The sequence below is a fragment of the Salmo salar genome, chromosome ssa11 (assembly GCF_905237065.1).
Source record: "Salmo salar chromosome ssa11, Ssal_v3.1, whole genome shotgun sequence".
Lineage (NCBI taxonomy): Eukaryota > Metazoa > Chordata > Actinopteri > Salmoniformes > Salmonidae > Salmo > Salmo salar.
In genome coordinates, this window is record NC_059452.1 from 63,887,710 (window position 1) to 63,899,278 (window position 11,569).

Below are 11,569 nucleotides of genomic sequence, written 5' to 3' on the forward strand. Positions count from 1 at the left end.
TTAATGAGTCTGTGGTGGAGCTTTTGCATGGTCCGCCAGGCACAATACCAGAGCACAAACTTGTTCTTGTTTTGGCCACTTTAGTTGTGAGGAGTTAAAAAGTAGATGGGACCTGGCTGCATAGGGTCAGAAGGATAGTGCACCTGCAAACAACAAAATAACATTAAGATAAGTTAATGAAAAGAAAAAGTAATGTAAAACCTAATAATTTTTTGATGCATGATTGTCAGGTAAGTTTCACTTACCTACAAATGTGCAGCGCAGCAGCACTGCATACAGAAACATAATCTTGGAAACTGGAAGTTAAAATGATAACACACAGCCAGACTACACATACCTCTGGAAAATACAGAAATAATGTGAGATCAATGAAAGTAGTGCCAATCATGTTGGTCAATTAAATAATAAAAACGTGTTGTTTATGTTTTACATATCAAGTGTTGTCATCGATTCCTTGTAGAGATGCCATACTGCTGCTTTTGTCACATGGTATGGCATCAGCTTTCCACCAAAGTGTTTGTGTCCCATTTTGGCAGTATCGTAAAATAGATAGCCGTAATCACCTTCAGACACACCTGGCTAACTTAATGGGCCATGTAATCATCTGGCGAAGTGGAGTGTTTTGTTTAGACATGCTAGCTAAACAATTAACCATAATCCCAATTCATAGAGTACTAGCAATAGCTAGCTAAAGTTAAGCAAATAGGCTATAACTATCAATGCGAAATGGCATTCTGAGATAGTATTACTACACACAGATCATAAACGTAATGTTTGCTAGCGAGCCAGCCATCTAACGTCAGCTAGCTAGCTAACAGTAAGCTTTAACTTGCAATGAAAATAACTTTATGACAAAATTAGAAACTTATATCTTAAACTGTAGCTAGACTCTTTTCCGTATACATGGATGAATGCTTCACGTCCGACTGCAACCCCTTTCATTAAATAATACATCCTGTGTCGTTTCTGTTTTGCATGTATAGCTTGCTTGGCCCGTTGTTGTGTCAAGTCACTGGTTCACACTGACCATGTGCAATGCCATAAGAATCATCTTAAACTTCAGCCCCCACCCAAACTCTGACCATTTTACTCGCCCTACCAGAGCTGGTTAGGCTGTTTTCATGTTATCCTGAGCGTTGGTGACTGTGCTCCTGGCAAAAATTTTATTATGCTTTTTTTGCTGATGTTAACTGACACCGGCCATATTCAACGAGTGTTGAGTGTTCGTAAATTCATCAGTTATTCTGTGCTCTGCTACACTCAGATGAGTGTTCTGAAAAGGGTGTTGCAGTGATGTTCTATTGAAATGGATACTTGCATACAGCACAGGAGTATTTTGTTAACCCCTGTGCGGCCTCCGTCCGACATCCAGCGAAAAATCATATCGCCATTAGCATAACAAAATTTAATAAAAAAAATATTTTCTATTTTTTTTTTCTCAAATTATATCGTTTTATAGATACACCTCTCCTGAATCGAACCACGTTGTCCGATTTCAAAAAGGCTTTACAGCAAAAGCAAAACATTAGATTATGTTAGAGGAGTATATCGTAAAAGTAGCCACATAGCCATTTTCCGACCAACCGCATGCATCACAAATAACCAAAAAACAGCTAAATGCAGCACTAACCTTTGACAATCTTCATCAGATGACACACCTAGGACATCATGTTACACAATACATGCATTCTTTTGTTCGATAAAGTTCATATTTATATATAAAAACAGCATTTTACATCGGTGCGTAATGTTGACTAACTATTTTCCCTCAAATGCATCCGATGAAACAGAGCTACAATTTACTAAATTACTATTCGAAAACATTTTTTAAATGTAATATTGTCATTCTAAGATTTATAGATGAATATCTCTTGAAAGCACCTGTAATGCCAGATTTAAAATTAACTTTACTGGGTAATCATACTTTGCGATGAAAGGGGATGCGATACTCTGAAAAATAGGCTAACGTTACAGGTCAGCGCCATCTTGGAACAATCGCATATCACATCTAGTCTTGTATACTATTGTCAATAATCCCTTACCTTTGGTTGTCTTCATCAGAAAGCACTTCCAGGAATCCCAGGTCCACAACAAATGTATTTTAGTTCGTAAAAATTACTCCTTTATGTTCCAAGAGCTTGTTCTTGTTAGCGCGTCTGAAGGCTGATCCAAATGCTCTGTCGGCCCCGGGACAGCCATTTCGAGAAAATGCATTTCTTTCCATTTAGGTTCGTTCAAACATGTCAAACGTTGTATAACATAAATCTTCAGGGCGTTTTTCAACAAGATTCAAGGAGAATGATTGCATTGTGTTTCAAAACGTTTCGAAAGGGGAGGGTAACCAGGGGCGCTGACGTCATAATGGTGATGGCCCTCTCCGTGTGACCACGTTCCACAGCGTGTCATTCTGTCAGTTTTCACAGTAGGAGTCTCAAATCACTTTGTAAAGACTGGGGACATCTAGTGGAAGCAATAGGAAGTGCTCAATGAACCATAGCTCACGGTGTGATTAATAGGCAACGTGATGAAGTTGAGTTCGCAATTCAGAATTCCACTTCCTGTTTCCATCTGTCTCGGGGTTTTGACTGCCATATGAGTTCTGTTATACTCACAGACACCCTTCAAACAGTTTTAGAAACTTTAGGGTGTTTTCTATCCACAAGTATTAATTATATGCATGTCCTAGCTTCTGAGTTTGAGTAGTAGGCCATTTAAAATGGGCACACATTTTTTTCAAAATGCGCTGTGGCGCCCCCTATCCTAGGCGACCGTCAAGAGGTTAAGTTTTAATACGCAATACATTTTTTTCAAAGCCCCATTAGACACAATTACCCTACACATACTGACCAGCTCAAATAGACAGAAGCATGCTATATGGCAGACCAATCCAAACTCATCTCTCGCCATGTCCAGCCCACTCATTATCTCAGCCAATCATGGCTAGCGGGAAGGTTGCTGACTTTTTCTGTTGCTTAATCAACTAGGCTCGTAATTTAACAATTTTATTCGTATGTACATATGGCATACAAGTTTGTTATTAAGGCACATGAAAGTTCACATGTTCGAGAAGGCATTTCTGCCCAAAAAACTATTTCGATTTTTTTTTAAAGTTTACATTCAAACGGCTCTCCTTTGTGAAGTAGTGACTCGCGACATACGCCTAGTTTCCTGAAACGGGTCACATATGTTAGTAGATGAAGAAGATTGCATTCTTCATTTCACCTGTCACATAATTTGTCATTATTAAGCTCACTGGCAGTCCCCAGTCACGTGGGGTTTGTTTACAAGCACGCAGAGACCGGAGCCTTGTGAGTCACTCACTGTTGTGTTGCACGTGCCAGATGATCTAGTTACAGTACTGCATTCACAACTAAAAGTTTACCAGCTAGATATCTTACAACTATTAAGTTAACTGTCTAAAACGTGCTAAATGCTCCCCAGCTGTGCATTTAATAGCTAGTTAGCTATCTAGTTAAGTGGTTAGCTTCTTCCAAAATCAAGCTTCGCTTGGTAACAGCAGAGAATCCCCTCCTGGATCAAGAGCCTTGCTGTCTGTTTGTTTTGTGCATGCAGCAAACTGTGAGTAGCATTTTTCAGGTACTTGTACACTTGTATAGTTTAGGTCAGAGACTGTATAAAATAGTTTGCAATACGCTCGTTATCATTTAGTTAGCATTCTCTATGGGATTTTACATGTACTTGTTAGCATTGCTAACCTTCGGATTACATATCCTCAGTGTGTTTTGAAAACAGCGGCCCTTGTGTTCAATTCCAGTATTACCGAATATCCTGGTATGGCACAAGGTCGGTATGAAAATCTGGATACCGCCCAAGCCTAGATTTAACGGCTATCTTTAACTAAGTCTTTATCTGATAACTTTTCCAATGGTCATGCGTTGTTGAGAGAGAGCGAAGCCTGGTAGTAGGCCTGTTTCTGTGGCCCTGCCCCAGTGGTAGCACTGGACTCCTAAGGGTTGGAGGTGGGGTTTACAATTTGTCTAACCAGCCTGCCCGGGCCTCCCCACAGTCACCAGAACCAGCTGTTTTAAGCCCGGGTTAGCTCAACGCTAAGAGCTGGATGCAAAAGGCCTGGATATTTCCATCCCCATTAGGCGTGTTGACAGGCCTAGGGTCGCTCCTCCCTGATTCTGTTTAGTTAGCAGCAGGACGAGGCAAATTGGAGATTACATGTGAAAAGTAAACACATGGGTTCCCGCCTAAACAGTGTCAGATTACCAGTTAAAACAACGGGTCTCTTGCAGGCCCTTAGTAGATGCATTCAACACAGCCCACATACACACAGACGTGAATACACACACTTTCACGTGACGACATGTTCTGAAAATAGGCCTCCTAAAATCATATGGCACTGATACTACACACTCCTTCAAATTTGAAGCAGCAAGTAAGGAAATAAGATCAGAGTATGAAATATTATGTGAGTGTTCTGGAGGCTTGTAGAGGTGAGAGGCTAGAGTCATTTACTGAATATACAGTGCCTTTGGAAAGTATTCAGACCTCTTGACTTTTTCCACATTTTGCAACGTTACAGGCTTATTCTAAAAAAAAAAAAAAAAAATCCTCAACAATCTACACACAATACCCCATTATGCCAAAGCAAAAACACGTTTTTAGAAATTGTTGCACTTTTATTAAATAGAATTAAATAAATACGTTATTTACATAAGTATTCAGACCCTTTGCTATTAGACTCGAAAGCTCAGGTGCATCCTGTTTCCATTGATCATCCTTGATGTTTCTACAACTTGATTGGAGTCCACTTGTGGTAAATTGTGAGAGAAAACAAACAAGTTGTGCCAACTCTGTTCTACCCAAAGGAGTTGAGTCGCATAACTATAGCTGGCCATTTATGAGGACCTTGCTTTGAATTGTCTGAAATAAAATATATATGACTCATGACTACCTAGTCTTTCAGATGTATTTATACCAAGTAACACGTGAACTTTCATTTATTACCTTAATAAGGGATTAATTAGGGCTTAAAAGTAGCTTTATTAAAAATCGTTCAATTATTGAACACTATGAGGCTGTAAGGAGGGTGACGGAATAGGAATTGTGAGTTACGTGCGCTGGGAGTGAACCCCAAGTCAAAAACGGCGTCAGGCCGGTCAGGGGCGGCAGGTAACCTAGTGGTTAGAGCGTTGGACTAGTAATCAAAAGGTTGCAAGATCAAATCCCTGAGCTGACAAGGTAAAAATCTGTCATTCTGAACAAGGCAGTTAACCCACTTCCTAGGCCGTCATTGTAAATAAGAATTTGTTCTTAACTGACTTGCCTAGTTAAATAAAGGTTAAAAAAAAAGGTGACTGGCTTGTGAGATCCAAAAGGTGATCAGTGGAGACATACATTTTTGGGAGAAACTTAAGCGCTCAAAGCTACTGTAACCTCAGTGGGGAATTCTGTAATATCAGAAAAAAAATTTATCAATAGCTCTTGTGTTCCATCACAGAGGCTGTTCTGGCCCAGATTGCTAAATATAATTTTACAACCACATTACGTGTTGATAAACTGAAAGTTGTAATAGTAGCTTGGGTGATTTGATTGTTATTTTCACTCCCGATCCCCTCTGGGTTTCGCCATGGGCGATCAGCTTGTAAACAAGACGGTGTCAGAGCCAGTTGATTGGTCCTCTCCCAGGCACATGCTCCATGTATGTCCATAGGGGGGTAGCTTGCAGATCAACACTGGACAAAGGCTTACATTGTGGGGCCCTCTCTTCTGATTCCAAGCCCCTCTTGTAACGTAACGAGGAGGGTCCCTTGACTCTACTTTACCCCTCATTAGTTACAGCCTGAGCTGTTTATGGAAGGGCTTGGAAATGCTTACTTAGCCACGCCTTTCTTCCACAGTGTGTTCATCTGGGCAGCTGCCTTGGCCTCCTCACACTCCACCAGATCAAGTTGTTTTGTTTCAAGCCACGTTTCCTCAAGCAGATTGCTGAAAACGCTGGCTTGTGCCTGGCTGAATGCTGTTACAATATTCATCTTTTCACCCTCAAGCACTTTTCTTCAACTATCCACGAGCCAGTTTGAATGAGTCTCGGAAGAGATTACACATGTTAGAGGCTCTGAGTTTCTTAGCGAGATACTATATTGTCTTACGATAGAGCTGTTGCCTGGTAGTCTAGTCAAAAACAACTTCTGGTAGCCTCTGACAGTCAGCCTCACTTATCTACCGCTCCACAGAGAAGAGAACTTTCCAGTTCTGCAGTGCCAACTTTGCATATTGCTCTCCCTCTCTTTCTCGCTTTCTCTCCTTCTCTCCTTTCTCTCTTCCTCCCTGTCAGTAGTGCTAGAGGAGAGGCCATGCATGTAATTCTCTGGGTAGATTTGGCCCAGATTCTCCTATGAATCGAGTCGCTCTCACATGTGACTGGGGAGGGCCCTCTGAAATCCTGTGAAATGTGCTGCTGCTGTTGCCTCTGCTCACTGTGAGGATGGGTGAGTGGAGCGAGCGAGGGAGAATGAAAGAAAGAGGGATAGTTAGAGGGTAGGGGGGTGTCAACCACTTCCCCATGTACTAGCCACCCTTGCCCTGAGAGGGACTCCCATGGGGTTCTGGGTTTTTGTGTTTGGACATTTTTTTTCAAGTGTTTTGTGCTGTGCGTTTCATGCATGTACCCCTGTAGGCCCTGTGCGAGCTCCATTGTTTTCCCCCTGTTAGCTTTCCTCTCCCGCGAGGATCCTGATGTGCACAAGGACAGCAGCTCCAAACATTCTCAGAGAGAGACTCATGACTGCAGCAGCCAGTATCTCATCCAATATAAATTAGGAAAAGTCATGGGCAGTTCATTAACTATATCTACAGACTCCCATGCTTGCTTCTCTGCTATATACACAGTTATCCAGCTACAGATTAAAGGTTACTACAAGCTCCATTCCGCTGATCTATGTGTGCATGCATGCACGTGGGTGGAGTGGGATTTTTGGAGTAGCGGGGACACCTTTTGGTAACATGATGTCCTTGCAGGTCCCACTCCCATTCACAAGGGGGCAGTGGCAACGTATTTTATTTGTCTTCATTTTGTGAAAACAAGGAAGAGTCGCCTTTCCTTGCTAGTAGTAGCTACAGTGGTTCCTCCTTTAAAAGTTGTGCGCTTACACCGCGGGACTTCGAGGTACCCAGCGTCACGGCTTCATTGCTCCAGACCACCACAAGGTGGAGTTAGAGCACTCATTATGCATTTGGGTCCCAAGGTTTTTATATGCCCAATCATATCGAGTGGTTCCAATGACGAATTTGACGCAAGCCTCCCGTCCCTGGTGACATTCTTCAGCAAAGATGGCTGACAAAACATTACGGGGGAAGCAGATATAAGTAGTTATAACGTCATAACGAGTCAAGCTAAAAACTTACAGTTGAGAGGAATATGTTAATGTAGAGACAAACGATTGTGCATGTTTTTTTGTCATAAAGGTAATTTATGAAAATCCCGACTTTGCAAGTTAACTGACTAGCTAACATTAGCCAGCTAGCTAGCTGGTGTTATGACATGAGTACAGTATGACTTGTAATTCGTGTTGTTTTAGGGACTCCTGAGAAAACTAGCTAACCAGGCTGTCGTCTTGGGAAACAGTGGATGTAAACAGTGGATGTAAACAATCTAGCTAGCTAAAGCATTTACTGCAAATTGAATGTACAAATGTGAAAGCTTGCCTTGCCGTGTAATGCAGCTTAAGTAACATAGCTAACGTTAGCTAACTATTTACTTGCTTAATGTGTAGTGGAGGATAAAAATAACTGTATGCTTATGGATGTGTAGCTAGCTACAGTATGTAGCCAATCTTTGTGCCTATGGATCTGTAGCTTGCTACAGTATGTAGCCGATCTGTGTATGGACCCCAAAATGTTAGGTTCTGAACTAATCACTAGAGGTCGACCGATTAATCGGAATGGCCGATTTAATTAGTGCCAATTTCAAGTTTTCATAACAATCGGAAATCGGTATTTTGGACGCCGATTTGGCCGATTTATTTATTTATTTTTACACCTTTATTTAACTAGGCAAGCCAGTTAAGAACACATTCTTATTTTCAATGATGGCCTAGGAACGGTGAGTTAACTGCCTTGTTCAGGGGCAGAACGACAGATTTTTACCTTGTCAGCTCGTGGATTCAATCTTGCAACCTTACGGTTAACTAGTCCAACGCTCTAACCACCTGCTTTACATTGCACTCCACGAGCCTGCCTGTTACGCGAATGCAGTAAGAAGCCAAGGTAAGTTGCTAGCTAGCATTAAACTTATCTTATAAAAAACAATCAATCAATCATCACTAGTTAACTACACATGGTTGATGATATTACTAGTTTATCTAGCCTGTCCTGCGTTGCATATAATCGCTTAGGTACACGTTGCTCCAACATGTACCTAACCATAAACATCAATGCCTTTCTTAAAATCAATACACAAGCATATATTTTTAAACCTTCATATTTAGTTAATATTGCCTGCTAACATGAATTTCTTTTAACTAGGGAAAATGTGTCACTTCTCTTGCAACAGAGTCAGGGTATATGCAGCAGTTTGGGCTGCCTGGCTCGTTGCGAACTGTGAAGACTATTTCTTCCTAACAAAGACAGCCGACTTGGCCAAACGGGGGATGATTTAACAGAAGCGCATTTGCGAAAAAAGCACAATCGTTGCACGACTGTACCTAACCATAAACATCAATGCCTTTCTTAAAATCAATACGCAGAAGTATATATTTTTAAACCTGCATATTTAGCTAAAAGAAATCCAGGTTAGCAGGCAATATTAACCAGGTGAAATTGTGTCACTTCTCTTGCGTTCATTGCACGCAGAGTCAGGGTATATGCAACAGTTTGGGCCGCCTGGCTCGTTGCGAACTAATTTGCCAGAATTTTACGTAATTATGACATAACACTGAACGTTGGGCAATGTAACAGGAATATTTAGACTTAGGGATGCCACCCGTTAGATAAAATACGGAACGGTTCCATATTTCACTGAAAGGAAAAATGTTTTATTTTCGAGATGATAGTTTCCGGATTCGACCATATTCATAACCAAAGGCTCGTATTTCTGTGTGTTTATTATATTATAATTAAGTCTATGATTTGATAGAGCAGTCTGACTGAGCGGTGGTAGGCAGCAGCAGGCTTGTAAGCATTAATTCAAACAGCACTTTCGTGCGTTTTGCCAGCAGCTCTTCGCTGTGCTTCAAGCATTGCGCTGTTTATGACTTCAAGCCTATCAACTCCCAAGATTACGCTGGTGTAACCGATGTGAAATGGCTAGCTAGTTAGCGGGGTGCACGCTAATAGCGTTTCAAATGTCACTCGCTCTGAGACTTGGAGTAGTTGTTCCCCTTGCTCTGCATGGGTAACGATGCTTCGAGGGTGGCTGTTGTCGATGTGTTCCTGGTTCGAGCCCAAGTAGGAGCGAGGAGAGGGACGGAAGCTATACTGTTACACTGGCAATACTAAAGTGCCTATAAGAACATCAAATAGTCAAAGGTATATGAAATACAAATCGTATAGAGAGAAATAGTCCTATAATAACTACAACCTAAAACTTCTTACCTGGGAATATTGAAGACTCATGTTAAAAGGAACCACCAGCTTTCATATGTTCTCATGTTCTGAGCAAGGAACTTAAACATTAGCTTTCTTACATGGCACATATTGCACTTTTACTTTCTTCTCCAACACTTTGTTTTTGCATTATTTAAACCAAATTGAACATGTTTCATTATTTATTTTAGGCTAAATTGATTTTATTGATGTATTATATTAGGTTAAAATAAGTGTTCATTCAGTATTGTTGTAATTGTCATTATTATAAATAAAATAAAAAAACGGCCGATTAATCGGTATCGGCTTTTTTGGCCCTCCAATAATCGGTATCGGCGTTGAAAAATCATAATTGGTCGACCTCTACTAATCACACCAATCTATGAACCTCAGCTATCATAGTTGTTGTATCAACTTCAAGTCTGAATGGCATTAATGAAGCCTATGGATTGAGTAGAATATAATAACTTTATTGTGGCAAGGATGCAAGTCCTATATACATGTACTGTAGTTATTACCACGCATGAGATCCCCACAATGTAGCCTGTACATCGAATATATTCACTGATCATGTACACTCATATCCAATACCAGGTGTATCAAACGTCATTTGTTGAATGATGCTGTGTCTGCATGTATGTATTACAATTACACACTTCAACGGTGTTTACCACTCCTACTGCTGGAACATCAATGATTACACATTGGTACTATGCAATAGACTAGAAACATGATTTAAGTATATGGCTGATTTGTAATTCATATATACAGAAAGAAAAAAAAATGCATATCTAACTCCCTTCATCAGCATTCATCTGAGGACACGGGATAGTATTTCAATGAGATACTTAATTTCAACTAGTGGAGAATGTGAAATGCTTTATTGAAAGAAGTTCATTATCCAGGTGTTTGAAATTCATAATACATGCATTATAATTATGATAATTGTAATTGTTAGGAGTGTGTATCGGAGGCGAAGTCAGGTACAGGAGAGCAGAGTGTAGTGAACAGGCGCACTCTTTATTCCGGTCAAAATGACAGCACAAAATAACATAAAATGTGCCCAAAACACGGAACATAGACAAAAAGTAATGCGCGATACAATATCCACAATATCAAAATACACGTAACACAAACAGTCCTACACAAAGACATGATGGGGAACAGAGGAATAAATACATATGAATTGATTGGGGAATGAAAACCAGGTGTGCAGGGAACAGGACAAAACAAATGGATACATGAAAAATGGAGCGGCGACGGCTAGAAAGCCGGTGACGTCGACCACCGGACGCCGCCCGAACAAGGAGAGGAGCCGACTTCGGCGGAAGTCGTGACAGTAATGTTATATTATAAATACAAGTTCACTCTGTCCTTCAATGCACATATGCTGTGCATTATAAAACGAGTAAGAAAGATGAGGTGGGGAGAGAGGTGTAGAAGACAGAAAGGGAAAGGGGTAAGAACAGAGGCAGACAGCATATGATTAATGAATTACAGTGCTACCCTAATATTCTCTCAGTTAATCACAATTACATAGTGTCTCTAACAGTGTCTCCTAACCAGCCTTGGGCTCCCAGTCAGCCCGAAGGTTATCTTAAGAGCGGGTGGGGTGGTGATGACGGGACTGGCGTCCTCTCACCTCAAAACATACCTGCAGATGAGAGACAGATGGATAGAGAGAGCGCATGATTAAGCCTTGTTTTTTTTCAGTTATCATAATCATCAGGAGGTGAAATGCAAAACTGACCTTGGATCATTAACTCTGGGACTACTACATCTCTATCTGTATTTCAATGTAAAGCATCTATTTTTAATAATACTTCCTGTTGACCTGACCTCTCACCTATGATCATGCTCTGCCCTCTGTGTCAGCCAGTTCAGATGCGGGAGGGGTTCACCGACACAGCTGATATAACCTAGAGGATTTAGGGAAAAGGGGGAGAGGGATGAAGTGAAGGAGAGAGACTGTTATTGTGTGTGTGTGGTCTCACCTGGTGTCCACACTAAGTGG